Below are 19,816 nucleotides of genomic sequence, written 5' to 3'. Positions count from 1 at the left end.
GTCCTGTAGGGGAGCAATTTTCAGGTCATAAATATGGTGTTGGGGAGAAAGCTATGTTGAACATTTTCTGATCACGCTATCAACATTCAAACTTGGACAAGGGGTCTGGCCCATGGCTTTGCCTGCTACCCACCTAGGAGGTCTGAAGGGCCCAAGCAACTTCTAGGTTAGACCCCATCCTCCTAATCCTGCCTTCCTTGTCCGCCTGGGACACAGAAGAGGTGAACTGTGTGCTGTCCCCTGACCTCCATCTTGCACCTATGGCTCTGGCTGCCTTCCTGAGGAAGCCTCTGGGGGCCCTAGAAACATCCAGGTTAGACTCCCTCCTCCAACAACCCCTGCCTGCCAGATTGACCTGGGGCATAACCTGCAGAGGTGAATTTCATTTTGTCTCCTGATCTTCATCCCCTGGCCCATGGCCCTATCTGCCTTCCTGAGAAGGCCTGAAGGGGCCCAGAAGCATCCAAGTTAAAACCCTCCCCTACTGCAAATCCTTTGCCTGCCTGGTCAACCTGGAGCGCAGCCAAGAGAGGTAACCAGCATGCTGTCCCCTAACCACCATTGTCAAGCCCATGGTTCAGTCTGCCTTCCCAAAGAGGCCTGCAGGGCGCCAGGAACATTCAGGTCTACCTAGGACACAAACAGCAGAGGTGAGCAGCCTTCTGTTCCCTGAACTCTATTGTAGAGTCCCACAGCCCTGCCTGATTCCCCAAGAGGTCCTTCTAGTGTTAGGAACATCCAGGGACACCAGGGACAATGAGATGGCTACAGGCCAGAATAAGAAGAAAATTAAGGGGTTGGGGATTTAGCTCAGTGGTAGAGCGCTTGCCTAGCAAGCGCAAGGCCCTGGGTTCGGTCCCCAGCTCCGAAAAAAAGAAAAGAAAAAAAAAGAAGAAGAAAATTAACCAGAACCAGCATAATATGGCACCAAAAAAGCCCAGTTATCTGACTACAGTAAGTCTTAGATATCCTAATACATCCAACACTCAAGAAAATGACCTTAAATAGAATTATATAAAGCTGGTAGAGGCCTTTAAAGAGGAAATGAATAAATTCTTTAAAGAAACACAGGAAAACACAATCAAACTGGTGAAGGAAATGAATAAAACTATTCAAGAACCAACAATGGAAATAGAAGCAATAATGAAAGCCCAAACTGAGAAAATCCTGGAGATGGAAAAACCTAGAGAAGAGGACAGGAACTACAGACACAAGCATCACTAGAAACAACCTAGATGTCTCTCAACTGAAGAATGGATGAAGAAAATGTACTACATTTGTCCAATAGAATACTACTGAGCTATTAAAAACAAAGACATCATGAAATTAGCAAGCAAATGGATGGAACCAGAAAATATCATCCTGAGTGAGGTAACCCAGACCCAGAAATACGTGGTAATTACTCACTTATAAATGGGTATTAGCCATAGAGTATAGGGTATTCATGCTACAATCCACAGATCCAAAGAAGCTAAATAACAGTGAGGACCCAGGGGGGAAGCTTGAACCTCACTCAGAAGTGGATGTAAAACTAGAAGTTGAGGCATTTCAAGACTCTTCCCTGCCCCTGCTGGATGCTTCTCTCAGGTGTTGCATAAAAAAATATTTCTTGGAAGATGGCCACTATGTGGTTGCTGAAGACAGCTTCCATGAGTGCATTGGTATTTCCCAATAAGATATCAACCGAGCAACAGTCTTTGATATTTGTGAAGAGGCTTCTGGCTGTTTCAGTATCCTGTATCACCTATTTGAGAGGAATATTTCCAGAACGTGCTTATGGGACAAGATATCTGGATGATCTCTGTGTCAAAATTCTGAAAGAAGATAAAAACTGTCCAGGTTCTTCACAGCTAAGTGGATGCTAGGATGCTATGATGCTTTACAGAAGAAATATCTAAGGATAATCATTCTAGCCATATATACCAATCCAGAAGATCCTCAGACAATTTCAGAATGTTACCAGTTTAAATTCAAGTACACCTAAAATGGACCAATCATGGACTTTATAAGCAAAAAATCAAAACAATAACTCTAGTACAACATCTGCTTACACCAAGAAAGCAAGTATTCTCCTCATTCGGAAGATTTATGTCCTAATGCAAAATCTAGGATCATTACCTAATGATGTTTGTCTGACCATGAAACTTTTTTACTACGATGAAGGTACACCCCCAGATTACCAGCCACCAGGTTTTAAGGATGGTGATTGTGAAGGAGCAATATTTGATAGGGACCCTACATACTTAAATGTGGGAGAAGTCCCAACACCTTCTCAACACCTTCAGATTAAAAGTGACCACTGAGAAGGAATGAATGGAAAATATTGATTCAGCCATACTAATACCAAAAGATTAAAAAATGCCATTTCGAAAAATTCTAATGGACAAAGATGATGTAGAAAATGAAAATCATAGTAATTTTGACATTAAAACTAAAATGAACGAGCAGAATGAAAACTCTGGAACTTCTGAAATCAAAGAACCAAATTTAGATTGTAAGGAAGAAGAAATTATGCAATTCAAAAAGAACCAAAATCCTTCAATTTCTCAGTGTCAGCTTGAACAGTTAATCAGTAAAACATCTGAACTTGATGTGTTTGAAAGCAAAACAAGAAGCGGAAAAATCTTTCAGTGCAAAATGGTAAATGGAAATCAACAAGGACGAGCTTCTAGAAAAAATCGGAAGAGAAGTCTTCGTCAATCTGGGAAAACAGTCCTTCATATCTTGGAATCTTCTAGTCAAGAGTCGGTGCTGAAGAGAAGGAGAGTTAGTGAACCAAAGGAACATACCTAAAAATTATTTTTCTAATGCAGATTACAGTTCTCAACATTTAAACTAACAAGCTGTATTATTTGAAGGTGTGCCTTCTGTACCTCTGAAAATTATTTTGTAGTTCACAGTTACTAATCTAATGAAAGTTTTAGCTATTATATTGTGTTTACCTGAGATAAATCCAAGGGAACTTTTGACTAAACAAAAATACAAATGTCATTGATTCTGCTTATATCCACTGAATACAACCTGCCTTCCATTTTAAAGAAAGCTTTTTATAAAATGTGTTAAGTTTTAAGGTCCTCTAAAACCATTTCTGAAATGTTTATTCTGGCATTGAAATTTTGTAAGGATTCACTTTTTACTTATGTTAAAACTGTACCATTTAATTGGTGCTATTAAAATAATGTTTGCTATTTTGAAAAAAATAGAAATGGAAGGTAAGTGGAAGGAGGGAACAGGTTGGAAGAGGGGGTTTTGAGGGGAACAGAGGCGAGGATCAGGCATGGGAGAGCAAGTGGGGAGAAGTAGAGGGATGGGAGATAGGACTGAAATTCATGGTGGCTGTAGTGGGTGCGTCCCTAGGATGAGCTGGATATCTGGAACAGAGGAGGCTTCCTGAATCTATGTGGTGACCCTAGCTGAGACTCTTAGCAGCTGGGGATATGGAGACTGAAGTTGCCACCTCCTGTACCCAAGCCGAACTTCCAATAGAGGGAGGGGGACACTGACCACTCACAAAAACTTCCACTCAAAATTTGTCCTGTTTGAAAGATGTACAGGTATAAAGACAGAGCAGAGATTGAGGGAATGGCTTGTAGTAAATAATGCTTAAAAATTCTAACACAGGGTCTCCTCCCACCTTTGATCATTTATGTTCCCAGATGAAATGCACACACAGACTTTAAATTTTTAAATATGACTTAGGCAGCACAATAGCTCAGCGGCTGCCTACCCTCGATGCTGTTATAATCTGTCTTCCTTATTATAACCCTCATTATCATAACCTTTGTCTTATATTTCATCTGGACTGTTCTTAGCTCCAACTGACCAGCCCACAGGGCCACATTTTTTATGGCTTAGCTAACCTATGGCAGCTCATCTTTCTCCTCTCCTGCATGCTTTTCTATTCCCTGGTGACTCCTTTCTCCTCTCAAGCTTGCCAAACCTTAACCCTTAATCTCTTCTCCCCAGCTATTGGCTGTTGGCATCTTTATTCACCAATCACAATTAACTTGGGAACAAGTTACACACAGATTCTAGGTCTTAGTGGCCCCAAATTAACATCAAAATACAAACATTAGACTAACTCATTACAATAGTCAACCAATGACTGGCCCAACTTGAGACTCAGCCCATGGAAGAAGAGAGCCAACACCTGACACTATTAATGATACTCTGCTATGCTTGCAGACAGTAGCCTAACATAACGGTCTTCTGAGAGGCTTCATCCAGCTACTGATGAAAACAGATGCAGAGACCCACAGCCAAACATTAGGCAGAGCTCTCAGGGAGTCATGTGGAAGAATGGGGGTAAGAATTGAGGGAGTCAGATAGGTCAAGGACACCATGAGAAGACCTACAGAGTCAATGTACCTGGGACCATGAGGCCTCACAGAAACTAAACCACCAACCAATAAGCGTGATGGGCTAGACTTAGGCCCCTAGGCATTTGTAGGAGAGGCAGCTTGATCTTCAAGAGAGTCCCCTACCAATTGGAGTAGGATCTGTCTCTGACTCTGTGTCTGCCTTTGGATCCCATTTTTCCTAACTGGACTGCCTTGTCTGGCTTCAGTGAGAGAAGATTCCCTTAGTCCTGCTGTAATCTGGTGTACCTGGAAGAGTTGGTACTTATGGGGGTTCTCATTCTCTTTAGAGAAGGGGAGAGGGTAATGGGGAGAGGGATATGTAAGTGTGGGACTGGGTAGAGAGAAGGGGGTGTGATTATGATCAGGATGTAAAGTGAATAAATAAATTAATTAATATTAAAAAATTTGAACAGAGAGGAAAATATTTGCCATTTCCCATGGATCTAAATCATTGAGATCCTTGACATGGCTGTGCCCATGTCAATAGCACCCACATTCTCTCAGAACTTTATTCAATCCCTATATATTGGAGCCCTTTTGCATGTTTTAGTGACCAAAACAAAAATGCTCTCACAGATCAATCTGATGAGAATATCCCTTGATATTCCTTCTTCCCAGGTACATGAAGTCAATAACTAAGATCCCACCTCTTCAGGGAACAGTGGAGTCCTCTTTGCCCCTTCTCAATCCATGACTGACTGTTGACAATCCCAGTCTTACACAGGCCCATTACAAGCAGTCATAGCTGCTGTAAGGTCATGATTATATCAGCTTTGTTATGCCCAGAACTCATAATTCCATAGCCCTTTTTCCTATTTTCTGGCTCTTATGTTCTACATACCCACACTTCCAAAATGATCCTAGGGCTTTAGTGAGGGTGATTTAAACATCCTGGTTAGAGCTGAGCACTCCAACATCGTTTCTTCTGAGCACATTAAGAATCCATAAGTCTCTGCATTCACTTCCATTCTCTGCAAAGAGAGGCTGCAACTGAGCTGGAGGCTTCCTCCCTGCTGGCTAGCCTTAGTGGTCCTGGCAGGTGCTATGCAGGCTGCTGGAGGATTGGGTCACCAATGGTTTTACCTAGCTGTGAACCCTCTGTCCCAGAAAAAACATTGGCCAAGCAAGCTATGCCCACTTGCCCACTAGTGTCTACAATGATTTGAATAGGAATAGCCTTCAAAGGCATATTTGAATGCTTGGTCCTTAGGGAGTGGTACTGAGTGGTGCTTTTTGATAGGGATTGGGAAGTGTGTTGTTGTTGGAGTGTGAGTGTGTGTGTGTGTGTGTGTGTGTGTGTGTGTGTGTGGCCTTGTTGGAGGAAGTGTGTCACTGGAAGTAGGCTTTGGGTTTCAGAAACCCAAGCCAGGTCCAGTTTCTCATTCTCCTGCTTCCTGTGGATCCAGATGTAGAACTCGCAGTTACCTCTCCAGCACTTTCCGCCACATGCTGCCATGCTTCTTGCCGTAAAGATGATGAACTAAACCCCTCAATCTGTAAGCAGGACCCAAGTAAGTGCTTTCTTTTAAAAATTGCTTTATTTATGCAATGTTATCTACATCACAGTAAAATTCTTTCAATTAATTGTTACATTCATGAAAAAGCTTCAAAAATCTTCAAGAGGGCTGTTAAAGAATATTGACTGTCTTACAACTGTAAGACAGGTATCTATAATGCTGTAAACCACCACTGGAGTTTCTTCACAGGAACAGAACACTAGCACAAAAGTATTTTTTCATGCTTTTAAAACTTACATTTTATAATTAACCTATAAAATACTTGGCTTCTGTCTATATTGTGTTTCATATGTGCTTAGTTTTGGCTGACTCTCCCTTTGCCCAACTTACCTCATCCCCTATCCTGTTTAAAACACATGGTTCCTAATGTCCCCTACTTTCATATTACATATTTTGTTTTATCCCTTCAATTAAATATCTTTTATTACAACCATTTATCTTCTTATAAGCTGCATCATTTATGCATGCTTCAGGCAACTGTCCACTTTGCATTTGATCTTCAGGAACTGTCTTTCCATCACAGGGTAACTTTTGAGCCATCTATTGCAACCAACCAAAGTCACCACTCAAGAATGGCATTTCCTCTTTATGGGGAGGTGAATCCTCTGTGGGTAAAATGGGCAGAAGAAGATACCTGGTAACTCCAACCAAATAAGGGATCTATAAATTTTTATTCAGGTAAAAGAAACTCTATAAGAGTAAAGGAAACCATGGTATTATAAAATAAATAAATTATGGATTAGGGGATTCACACACTTAGATGAGCAAGATGTTATAAACTCTCATAACTCCTTTTTGATAAGTTCCTTAAAATTTCTGTTCCTTCCCTAGTGGAATTGTCACAATTCCCTGAATGAATTGCTGAACAGGGAAATTTTCTTTCTCACCTGCCATCATTTACTCTCTTGTTTTCTCCCTTGTCAACATATGAGAGAAAAAGCAGAAAACTTGCCTTCCAATAGTTGTCATTATCACCCACAGCCATCCAGCTGGTTGACAGCCACCCAGCTGGGTCTTGTTTGAGAAATATTTATGGTGCTATCAATTAAATGTGAAATTAATCACAGTACAAAAAAAGTAGAATTCTGTCAGGAGAATCAATCAGCAACACTCCAATGGTGGTTTACAGCATTATAGATACCTGTCTCATACCCGTAAGATGCTCAATGGTCTTTAACAGCCCTCTTGAAGCTTTTTGATGAATGTAAAAATTTAATTAGAATTTTACTGCTGATACCGTGTTTTTTAACAGGGACGCAGTGATTGATGACTAAATGAATTATTCTGGCTACATGGATCACAATATCACTGCACAACCATATGCCATCGGAGCTTAGGCCAGATACCAGTCATTCTTGACCTATGAAATCCTGCCTCGTGGTAGAGTTCCTGGGAGAATCTACCAAGCCTAGACGTGATGATGTCATAGCTTCAGGAACCACCACAGTATTTGACTAACAGTTAATTTCATGTATATTGGGCTTTGCTGATATATACTCATTTAGAAACAGACAGTGCTTTTCATGCAAAGCACTTATCACAGAGGAATGGATCTAAGAAAATAGGCATCTGTGATCACTGGATTCCATCAATTTTAAATCAAAGAGAAAAGCAGTTCTTATGAAAATGTCACTGGGTACTCCTGATAGTTTCTGAATCTGCTACTTAAATACAAAACTGAAACCACCAAATGCATGTCACGGAGAGGTTGGGAATGGGGTGGAGGTGGGGTCAGACTGTGGCCCTTCAGGCGTTAAGTGCTTTAGCCTCAGGCAAACTCAACCTTGGTTCACCTTAACGTCTTGGAGCTGACAAATCTCCTTCACATATAATATTTCTTGCCTGCGCTTCTGTGGTGGTGATTGACAGCTTCACCCCTCCTCCCTCCAGGCCTGGGCAGCCCTGCTAGCTGTTTTGTCAGCTGCAACCAGCCTGTGCCTGGTGAGGCCACAGCCTGTGGCTCCACACTGCGGGAGCCTGGCTTGCCTGGCCTCACTGCTGCTCTGGCTAACATGCCGCCTCTGGGCCTAGGGAGACCTTTCCAGTCTACAAATAACGCTGGAGAATTTAGACTAATCGGTTCAGCTTCCCTGAGGCAAAGGGGAAAAAAGGTTTCTTAAAAGCGAAAGGATTAAGGGAGAAAGTGAGCAAAGTGGTTTCCACTTAGGGAATCCGAGAGAGTACAATCAATTGAATAAATGGTTCACCCAATCACAGGGAAAGCAGATGGAAAAACCTTGTTTTGTGGCTTTTTCCTTTGTAAGATCATTTATAGAATCATCTATGCAGAACACACCCTAAGGAAGTGTGTGTGTGTGTGTGTGTGTGTGTGTGTGTGTGTGTTTAAACATGGGAGATATTCTCTTTTTCTTTAGTATAAAAAAAGTCTTGAAAATAAATAAAAATATCACACACTAAAATTCACCAAACCCAAATACACACCAAAATTTATCAATCCAATACAGTCTGATGTACAGTTAGAACTGGGATTCAACCTGGAATGCTGTGAAACCTAAATTTATGTCTTTATCTACCCACCCCCCCAAATTCATGGTAGACTAAGAATTGGAAAAGCATATATACATATACTGCCTGCATGCAGTCCTTCCTCATACCCTTATATTTAACATTTCTTGTTCTCTATTCTTCCTATACTGTTCTATGCTTGTTTGCATATATACATATATTATTGGCTATATTCCATATATGAGAGAGAACACATGGCTTATTTCTTTCTGAGATTGTGTGACCTTCTGTAATATTATACATCCTAAGTCCTAAGAGGATGTACTTGGCAACAAACTTTTAAATTTCAGTTTTATTTAGAGAGCAACAGTATTTCAATTAACAAGGAGGTTGATTCCAAGTCTTTGGTATAGTGAATAAAGCAACAATAAATATTTTCTTTATTGTACATTCTGTCTCAGATACTTTTTGTTAGTAGCTACAATTCTTCATTCTTCATGTGCACACACACACACACATACACGAGCTCACACTCACACATGTGCTGACAAGTGTGTACAATACATATTTACACATGAGAGCACCTCATTATTTTTCCAATTCTTCATCTATAGTAGTTAGATAATAGGCTAATTTAAAATGGGAACTGGGAAAATATCTGTGGTCTATAAGAAGGACCAGGAGACAGTAGATTCTGTCATGAAGGATCTCAGGATAACCAGTCTGAGAGTCCATGCACCAAAATTTTGAGTCAGAAAGAGGCTCTCCGGAAACTCTTTGTGCTTGCCTTTTTGATATTGGCTAAGTTTTTCCAAAAGTTATGCAGGTTACTTTATCTGCGGTTCCAAAGCCCACTTCCTGGTGAATTAAATTTGGTTGGAAATTAGGTGTCCCGGTGAAACTACTTGCTAACCGTAATTAAATTTGAATCTCACTTAAGAAAGCATTTTCATTGGCAGGAAAGAAATCTTCAAGGGAAAAAAATACTTTCAGGTGTTGATTTGTATAACTAACCCCTTGCACTTGGTGGGTCATTAGATCTCACTAGTTTGTAATACAATCAGAGTCAGTATTCTGCTCTTAAGGGTTGCTTGGTAATTTGCTTGTTAATATATTAGCACACAGCATTGATCAAATGGCTAATCCAATCACACGCTTGTAATCGATACCTTATTGATTACCCAGCTTGGTGATCACTTTTGTTAGGTTCAGTCAATAGCAAATGCCAAGTAGCCTTTCACACACCCAATTAGCTTATAAAATAAACCAAACATTTTGCTTGGCCCTGAAAGCAAAGATCAATGGGAAGCTCTGGAGTTGAACTCGGATGATTTTTTTTTCCATCAGCTTTTTTTTCTCTCCTGCAGCCACTCAAGTTCACATTAACACTCTCCCCCTAGTTTTGAAGACATCTGAAAAGCAGCTGCCATGTCTAAGACAGTGAAGCAGCTGTAAGCCATAAATCACCAGGGTTAGGGATTCTGGGTTGCATGTTGGCATGTGGTCTGTCAGATGAGAAAAAGAAGAGAGTCATAAAAGAGGCAAAGGTTAGAGGTACCTAAAGTTTAGACGCCTGAACTTGTGCTGTGGCTCATGCAAGGAAACTCTGGCCTTGGCGGTTCTAAGTGCCCTTTAACATTTACTTGCTTTTATGCCATTGCTCCCATGCTTACTCCCTGGATGGCCTAACTCCAGTTCTTTGCTTTCCACCTTGCTGCTGTTAAATTACCATCCACGTCCTCAAAAAGAGGTCGCATTTCTCCAGTGAAAACTAGGTTAAGTAAGAAGTCTTCAGTGGTATCAAAACTAGCCTGATCTGCCCCAAGACTACACATTGTCTTACACTTCAAAATGAAAGCAACATTCACAGTGGATTGGCTCTTTTGAGAGACCGATGCTGAGGGCCTGAGTGTTTACCGTCGACTTCATCATGGAAAAGCCGGTAAGATGGCTTGCTGGAGACCAGCAACAAACACATAGTTGACTTCCCAATGACTTTGGTAATGGTAAATTCCAATTTACAAAACACACCCTAGGCTGGTGAAGCATAGGGTGCTCACAGAGCGAAGCCTAATGTGCCTCTGCTGGCAAAGTGAAGCAAGGACTGAAGTCAAACCCAGGATGTTCATGTCCGAACTCCCCTTTCCCCCGTTAGTGAACAGAAAATTCACTAAATACCAATTTAAAAGGAAAAGCGATCTTCAGAAAGAATAATTTTCCTGAGGATTTAGGGCATCTGGATTATGGCTAAATAACCATCAATCATTCAAATAATCAAACTCGCAGAACTAACAGGATGGATTACCGCTCTTATTTGTCAGGGAATGTGCATAAAAGTGACTTTTTCATAGAAATTATCTAGATCATTTGACCAAATATTTATCTTGCTTTGATGTTAAGATGCAAGAATTAAATAAAATCCAAATTATTGTTTTCAAAGACTTTTTAAATATTTCTGTTTTTATCTGCTTTTTAGTTAGGATAATTTGATTTGGGTTAGTTAAGGGTATTTTGTTTTGTTTTGATTGCTTATGTGTTAACTATAAAGCATCCTAAGTTAACTATATGTTCCATCACTTCATCTTTAAGATGATCTGTGTTTATTTGTTTTCTTTTGTGGAATCAGTTCTGTGCAGCTCTATTCTTACTGTTTTTGCTGTCATAAACATTGTTGTGGTTTGATTTGGTTTGGCTTAGCTTGCTTTGGTTTCGTTGGTTATTTTACTGTTTGACTTGTTTGTTTCTCTCTGTGACATACCCTATCCATCCCAGGCTAAGGATAGAACACAGGGCCTTGGCATATGCTAGCCAAGCATTACTGAGCTGAGCTGAATCTGCATTCCTTGAGCCACTTTGTTTGTTTGTCTGTTTGTAAATTGAGCTGAGTTAGAAAAAACAGCAAACTTCAAGTGTCATGGTATGACTTAGCAGAGGTGAGAGGAAACAGATTCCTCCTCCTGAGAGAGAACATGAGATCAAGATGCTCTTCCCAGACAGAGAAGAGCAATGTGAAGCAAAATTAAACTGTGTGGTATGCCAGAGGTAGATTTTGCATTTTCTGAGTGGTTTCCCTCTACAGTCTATCACCCCCAGATTTCACTTTCCCTATGAAAGATCCCAACTGAGCAGATAGTATTGCTTAAACTGTTAAGCCATTCTGCCTGGGTTCAGACACAGCTCTGAATTACTGACTGTGCTTTGTAGTTATTTTTATCATTGCTTCAGTTTTAGAACCCATAAAAGATGAGTAATTGTAAAAATCTACCTCAAGGAGGTTTTATAACAATCAAATGAGTCAACATATGTGAAAGCTGTAAGCACTCCAGAAGTGCTGGCTATCCTTGAAGCACTTCATAAAAATGGCTTCCCCTTGAAGTTCCTTCAATCCCTGGTAGAAGGTCAGGGTCGGGAACCTGTCAAGGAAGATCTTCCTCAACTGGAACCATGAGCAAGCAGTCTCTCATACTATATAATCTCAATCTCAGCCTTCTTTAAGGAGTAGAACACACACACACACACACACACACACACACACACAAAATGAAATAAAATCTAATAAATTCTTTTGCAAGTAAGGGAAGGGTGGCTGGTAAAAGTTAAGGGTATCGTTTAATTGAGGTGATTAGGAAAACAAACAAGCAAACAACAGGAAAAAAAACTTCACAACTAAACCCAAAACACATTTATCAGAGGCAATAATGATGGTCTCAAATATCTAGTAACCTATCACAAATTCTGACGATTGTCAGGAAGTCCATTTTCTTTTCTTTTTTTTTTTTTTTTGTTCTTTTTTTTCGGAGCTGGGGACCGAACCCAGGGTCTTGCGCTTCCTAGGCAAGCGCTCTACCACTGAGCTAAATCCCCAACCCCAGGAAGTCCATTTTCAGTACCTCACGGGAAGAGTTGTGAAAAGAGAAGGAGTGGGGCAGTAAGATGTCTTAGCTGGTAAAGGCGCTTGTTAAAAAGCTTGTTAACTTGAATTCATTCTAGGGACCCGCATGGCATAAGGAGAGTACCAGCTCCCAAAAGTTGTCCTGTAGTCTCCACACACCTGCTGTGGCACGCAAGCGCGCATGCGCGCGCGCGCGCGCGCGCGCACACACACACACACACACACACACACACACACACACACACACACACACACACACACACACTCAATGTAATTTATAAGTAGGTCTTAAATAGAAAGGCTCACCCATTTGGTCTGTCTTGCTGTGTGACATCTTCCACGTGGGGCACTACAATTCTGATGCCACCTGACGTGAAGGCCTCACCAGGGCTGAGCCTCACCAGGCTGTTCAACTTCCAGAAGTATGAAATCAAACACACCCCTTTCTTTGTAAGTCCCCACATACAAGTGTTTTATTATAGAAATATGAGCTAATTTAGAGCTTTTAATTTTAAGCCATGTAACTACAAGCTGTGAGTTATAACACTCTTCTGTGGTGGTCTATAAAGGTGTGACAGAATTCTATTTGTGGTTTCATTACACACAATAGCAAAGTACCATACTTGAATTGAATTTCCAAACCTTATTCCTCCTTCCCCACCGCCTCTCTCTCCTGCTCCTGTTGACCTAGTGCTGTAAGTCTGTGGTTTGGTCCCTTTCAAGGTATAGTTGTTTTAATTTTCACCACCCACATTAGTGAATTTAAACCAAACAAGTTATTATTTTTATAATTTTTATAGCATCTCATCATCTAATATGAACATAATTAAATAGCATGTTAACAATAGTAAAATAACAACATATAATTTCATTTTTAAGGTGATTGGTCTGTTTTAATGAGTTAGCTTTACAGACTTAAACATGTTTTAAAACCTTAAATGATTAAGAAATTAATATTAAAATATTTACTGAGAAACCAAAGTTGTAAGAAATCTGTAATGGTATATTTAATAAGACCAAAGTGCCCACTTTTAAAGCAATAAAACTTAGTATAAAAAGTTGACATTCATCTGGAACAATTCTCTAATTGTTCCAAACTGCAGACTTCTAATTAATTAGACTCAAAAATGCACCGTAAAACAACTCTACTGAAATGAATGATAACCTTGCTTTAATATGCTATTAAATCATTTTGTGCTAATAAGGAGATAACTGATTCATTATTTCAAATACACCTTTTTTTTTCAGGATAGCAATAAAATTTCCCAAACAGACTAAAAATAGTGTTTGCTTCAAGAGAGCATATATTTTGACCTAAAAGAGAATAACACATTATATCAGCTTGACTAGGCCAGAAGTTCATAAAAGTGACACACGATCTCATGGCACTTTCTGGGAAAGTGATTCAGCAGTAAGGTCAAAGTGCTCACTCTGTAGGCCTGAGAAGGTGACCTTTGCACACCACCCTTACATGGTAGAGAAGTTGGCTAGTGGGGACGTGATAGCAGCTAGCAAATAAACATTTGCTCTTCTCCCTTGCCATCCTCATGTTTGGGAAGAAAGAGAGAAGGAGAAAAAAAGGGGGAAGCAGGAAAACTGTCTAATCAGCTGGTTAGGCAATAAACCCTACACACCAAACCCCCCCCCCCACACACACTCATTATCAGCCACTTTACTGTGCAGTTATTGAAGTAATAGCACGGGTTAGTGAGGACTTCTTTAAAATCCAAAAGAAACATTTGAAATTCCAGCTCATGAGTTAGTGCATCTGACTAACCAATCTAACTAAAGTATCTTTTCTCTCTATAACAGCGCATTTGCTAAATGACATCAAGTACTTTATGTGCACGCTAATCCAGGGCTAACCTGCTATGACAGTTTTTCCTTCAGTACCAGTAAACTGTCTCTACACAAGGAATGTAAACGGCATGAGAATAAAATCGTTTGTGTTGTAATGACGTGAAGAAAGGCCTTTGTCAAAGCATTCACTGATGGCCTGCAAGGACTGACAGTTGAAGGAGTACTAATGATGTTGATTCACTTTCAAGTGGGTGAAAACTTTGCTAACGCACTAGTAAGATTTTATGCATTTGCCCCTGACACTATTCCTTTCGGCTACTTATTCTTTTTACAGGTGATGGAACTGAGGCTTATAGAAGACAACGAAGTTGCCCAGATAAAATGGTACCTAAATAAACTGGAATTTGAACTCACAAGAGAATACAAAAATAAGCCCAGAAGACGCTCAGAGACAAGCCTCCAGGCAGAGCTCTCTGGGTACTGCAAGGACATAAAAAGAGAACCCAGAGCTCCTCAGCCCGCAGCATTACACTTCCTTTCGGCAAGCATGGGTCCTGCAAGGGTCTGATCAAAGTCCTTTGTACATAGAGCATAGCCATTAGCTTGGTGGTTTTGTTGGACTCCTAACAGTGGGAGCAGGTGTAACTCTGACTCTTTTGCCTGCTCTTAGGACTCCTTTCCCCCTATTGGGTTCCCTTGTCCAGCCTGGATAACGAGGTTTTTTGTCTTGTCTTATTTTGTCTTGTTTTGTCATGCTTGGTTATTTAGCTGTTGTCACATAGAGGCCTGTTCTTTTCTGAAGTGAAGCAGATGGAAAGTGGATCTGAAGAAGAGGGGGAGGAGGAGCTGGTTGGAATGGAGGGAAGGGAAACTTTGGTACAGAAATATGAGAGAAAAATCTATGATGGGGGAGAGAGGGAGGGAGAGAGAAAGAGAGAGAGAGAGAGAGAGAGAGAGAGAGAGAGAGAGAGAGAGAGAGAGAGAGAGAGAGAGATTGTTCCAATTTGAACCAAAAAGGGCTGTTACATTACATCATAGCTAACTGGGAGACTGAGTTAACTAGAAAGTCGTCCTGCTCACACATTCCTACTCAACAAGATTTAACTGCTTGGGAATTCCATCGGACGAAGGCAGAACTGGTTAGAACCATCACAACCTGTGAACAACATTTTATTCGATTGACTTCACACATTTCAAGTTTTCAGTGAAAAGTTTGAGTGTAGCTAAAATCTAGCTGCCATTTGGCATGTCCCACCATAAATAGAACAAAATGCTTAACAAAGGACTAATAACTGTGGGCGGGAGAAACGCCACTCACGAGCATTCTTTAAACTGCACTGGGGCATCAGATCTCTGCCAGTTTTAGAGAGGGGGCAGCAGCAAAGCAGCTGCTCATCATCCTTACTCATGAAATCAGGTGTGGTCAAATTCAGAGCACAGAAGAGTGCATCTTTCCTGAGACAAAAGACCAGGGAAGAATAAATATTTGGGGGATGGGAAATAGAGAGGGATCACAATGTCAGTTTTTTTTCTTTCACTTTAAATAAGAATAACTACATCTCTACCCAGAGCTATTTCCAGTTTTCAGAAGACAATGTGTTGGAAAGCTAATCCTTAGTCCCTATAACAAGATGGAGCCGCAATCAAAGCAGGATGCTAGCAGCCATAAAGATCAGGCTTGTCTGGAAGAGGTGGTGCTGTGCACACCTTCCGCTCCAGCAAGTCCCTAAGGGACTGTCAGTAAGGCTTGGGCAAATATCTCTGCCAGGGCAAATTTCACACTGGCTTGAGTCTGATACCCCTGTTTCTATTACATTTTATTTACAAAGTAAAGACTCTAGAATACCATTTCAAGGATATTTTTTCAGGATGGGGTGAAGAGTGGGTATCGGGACAGGAATATGTGTGTGTGTGTGTGTGTGTGTGTGTGTGTGTGTGTGTGTGTGTTTAACTACAAATTATCAAAGGAACATAAAACCAAAAACACAGCTGAGGTTTCAGAGTAATTTTAAAGAAAAAAAGGCTTTTCATAAGTACATGTTCCTATGAGCTGGTTTCAGGCCTGTGGGTACAGATTTGTAGTACACATAATAATTAGAAAAACTGAATTTGCTTTACTCCCCCCTTCATTATTTGTATATATTTGAATTTGTTCCTTCATTTCTCTACAATACAGATAGGGAGTGCTTGCCTCAGAGGAAAGAAATAACCAAGCCAGGGAAGTCATGAAAGTTCGTTGTACCTACAACATAATGAATGTTCAGTAAATGCCAAGGTTGTAGTGAGTGTTCAATAAAGGCCAAGGGTATTTTCAACCTTTTGTAAGATTTCCAGTTGGATTGAATTTTACTAAGATCCAAAGGATCTCCCTTCCTAACCAATCCCCAAACTTCTTTGCCACATATTTGGAATTTGCTATTATGGATTACAAAACTCCTGTCAAGAGGATGTACTAGTGACTCTAGGAAGCTGAAATTCCATCAGAGTTGGCTCCTTGGAAAAAATACTGACTAAAGATAAGAGATTTCAGTGAAGCAATGATGGCATTTGGATTCTTAATGCATCAAAACATTCCAACTGCTTTTCTAAGACATGTTCGAAGTAACGTTGGGGAGAAAAGGTAGAGAAAAATCTCAGAAAGCTAAGGAATGAATAATATATGTCATTCACAGAAAATCATTTTCACTTGGGAACATTTTAAATCATTCCAAAGAAAGATCTGTGGCTTTCACATTAAATTATTGCTTACTAATTCAGAAGATAAAAGGGAAATGGAATGGAAATATGACTTTGCAATGAGTGAAAATGACCACAGACTGTAGTGCTACATTCTTTGGTGCCTGGGATTCACTTATCTGCCCACATTTGTTTAATGAAACATAACAAGCCACAAGCACACTGTCTCTCACCAGAACTGTATGCCAGAGTCTAAGAAAAGCATGGATTCACAGCAGGGGGAGAACAGCCCTCTTTTTCCCAACAGATTTTGCAAAAACAATGAACTCTGCTTGCGATCATTAGTTTTTTTCCATCATACTATTTCTAGAATTCAAAAATCACAAATCCCTCTCCAGCTTAGTTCTTTTATGCAACAAAACCATCACCCAGACCTGCTAAGATGTATTATCTGCAGGAGCCTAACATCTGCAGAATGCCAAACAGGTTCTCTATCTTTTGTGGGAAGGTTAAAGAAGAAAAGATTTGGTGTGAGGAAATAGGCCCAGAATTTGTGATTATTTTAATTGCAACTAGGTATGATTTAAATTACGTATAGAATGAAATGAGAGTCTTAGAGAATAAAAGCTGACTGGGGAAAAAACATCAACATTTTGAAAGAATAAAACTGACCATTTTCACAGTGGTAGACATTTTAAAACTATATGTAGTTGGAAAAAGACATTATAACGACAATGTGAGATTAGCATTGTGCTAAAATGAACTACCTATAAAACAATTTGAATATATCCTTTGATTTAAGAAATTGGTTATGCAGCTTTCTGCAGAATTGAAGAATTCACAGTCTCCAATAAGTCATAGCTTTTAATCAGACAAGCATATTTTTCTGGTAGATATTCCTTCAGAGACTGTAAATTAACCACAGACACAAGAAAATGGCCAGAGCTGGCAGGGATGGGAGAGAGCTGGATGGCATTAAGAAATTAAATGAAGAAAATATGGTGAACCTTTATCAACAAATATTTAACCCTGGAATTATTTTTATTAGAATTTTAAAGGGGAAAATGTGCATGGCAGTAATACTTGTGTATCTGTGCCTTACCTCTTGTACTATTTATGCCACATCTGGTTGACCTGTAAGAATTAACATAATGCTACTTTCCCTGTACCTTTTTAAGAACTAATGAAAATCGTTTTGCTTTTAAATTCAAATACTAATTTTTGCACTCCCATTAAGAAACAATGATTCATGTCTAAAGGAAATTCAGGGACAAAGAGTGGAACAGTGAAGGAAAGGCCATCCAGAGACTGCCCCACCTACAGATCCTTCCCATCTGCAGACACCAAACCCAGACACTATTGCTGATGCCAAGAAGCGCTTGCTGACAGGAGCCTGGTGTAGCTGTCTCCTGAGAAGTTCTTCCAGAGCTTGACAAATACAGAGGCGGATGTTCACAGCCAGCCATTGGACTGAGCACAGGGACCGCAATGGAAGAGTCAGGGGAAGGACTGAAGGAGCTGAAGGGGTTTGCAACTCCATAGGAAGAACAACAATATCAACAAACCGGACACCCCAGATCTCCCAGGCACTAAACCACCAACCAGAGTACACATGGAGGGACCCATGGCTCCAACTGCATATGTAGCAGAGGATGGCCTTATCTGGCATCAACACAAGGGGAGGCATTTCGTCCTGTGGAGGCTCGAGGACCCAGCGTAGGGGAGGGTGGTGAGGTGGGAGTGGGTGCGTGGGTCGGGGGAGCATCCTCTTAGAGGCAGGTGCAGGGTCGGGGAAAGAATGGGATAGAGGATTCGCTGTGGGGAAACCGGGAACAGGGACATTTGGAATGTAAGTAAGTAAAATAACCAATAAAGGGGGGGGGGAGGACTAATTAATTTTATTTGTTAGACTCCAACACAAAACAAGTGTTTTGATATGGGAAAAGACAAAGAGTTCTCTGGAATGACTTAGTGTTGGATTGCTATGAAAAGAAAAGTACAACTACAGCAACTCTTGTAAAGAAAGTACTTGCTTAGCGCTGGCCTCCAGCTTCAGAGGTTTAGTCCATTATCTAATAATAAAGAGCATGCAGGCTGACCTGGCACAGGAGAAGTTGAGAGTCTACATCTGGGTCTGCAGTCAGTAGAAAGAGAGGAGAGAGAGTAAGCCTGGCTTGGGCCCTGGAAGCCTCAAAGCCCACCCCCGAGAGAAATGCTTCCTTCAACAAGGCCACACCTACTCCAACAAGGCTAATCCATTCCAAGTAGTTCAACTCCCTGATGGCTATTCATTGAAAATATGAGCCTATAGGGGCCATTCTTATTCAAGCCACCACAATGGACAAAAGTCATTAATATCAAAAATTAAAGAATAAAGTTTATAGATACTGATTTTACTACCCCTTCCAAAGTAGTGTTAAGAAAGTGAAAAGGTCAGGAGCTGGTAACTCAACTATTACAGGCCTGGGGCTGAGAAGATCCTCAGCCGATACAAGCCTGGGGGAGGGGTGGGGCGATAGTATGGAGAAGTGGGGAATGTTTCAGGGTTACATGGCGGTGGTGGGGGTTGTGAGCAGTTGTAAGTCAGGGAAGGTGTGTCTCAGTAGTTAGGAGCCACTCCCTGGAGAGGGTGTGGGTTGGGGGGATGATGAAATGGTGTCTCAGCTATTATAAGGCCTGGGTTGGGGATGGCAGCATGGAGTTAGTGGTGTCTTAGCAGTTATAAGTCGGGGGCTTGTGTGTTTCCGTAGTTATAAGAGGTCTGGGGGTCAGAGATGGGATGTAGGGGGTGGGGCGGAGGGATGTGTCTCAGTAGTTCAGAGCAGCTCTATTCTTCTACAGGACCTGTAGAGAGCGGCCCGGCGAAACAAAGATGGCGCCGACATCCAGCCTTGTCTGGATATAAACGACTTACTGTGCATGTGCAGGCTTGTCCCCTTCCAGGGCACCTATCACCTCTGCTTGTGTTCAGCTGCACTTTTGTGCACATACATATATATTTGCACCTACACATAACTAAAACTATTGAAGTCAACTCTATTTTTATTCACTTTATATCCCCCTCCCAAAATGATCTCCACCCCCTTCTCCTCTAGGAGGATGGT

At 40.8% G+C, this 19,816-nt stretch overlaps 1 pseudogene; it reads left to right on the top strand.

The window, feature by feature from the left end:
* Window positions 1–1,616: 1,616 nt before the first annotated feature.
* Hormad1-ps1 (HORMA domain containing 1, pseudogene 1) lies at window positions 1,617–2,841 on the top strand (annotated as a pseudogene).
* Window positions 2,842–19,816: the final 16,975 nt, after the last annotated feature.

The sequence above is a fragment of the Rattus norvegicus genome, chromosome 20, assembly GCF_021556685.1.
Source record: "Rattus norvegicus strain SHRSP/BbbUtx chromosome 20, alternate assembly SHRSP_T2T, whole genome shotgun sequence".
NCBI lineage: Eukaryota > Metazoa > Chordata > Mammalia > Rodentia > Muridae > Rattus > Rattus norvegicus.
Note: the sequence above shows the minus strand (reverse complement) of the source record. Positions and strands in the feature narration are given on the sequence as shown.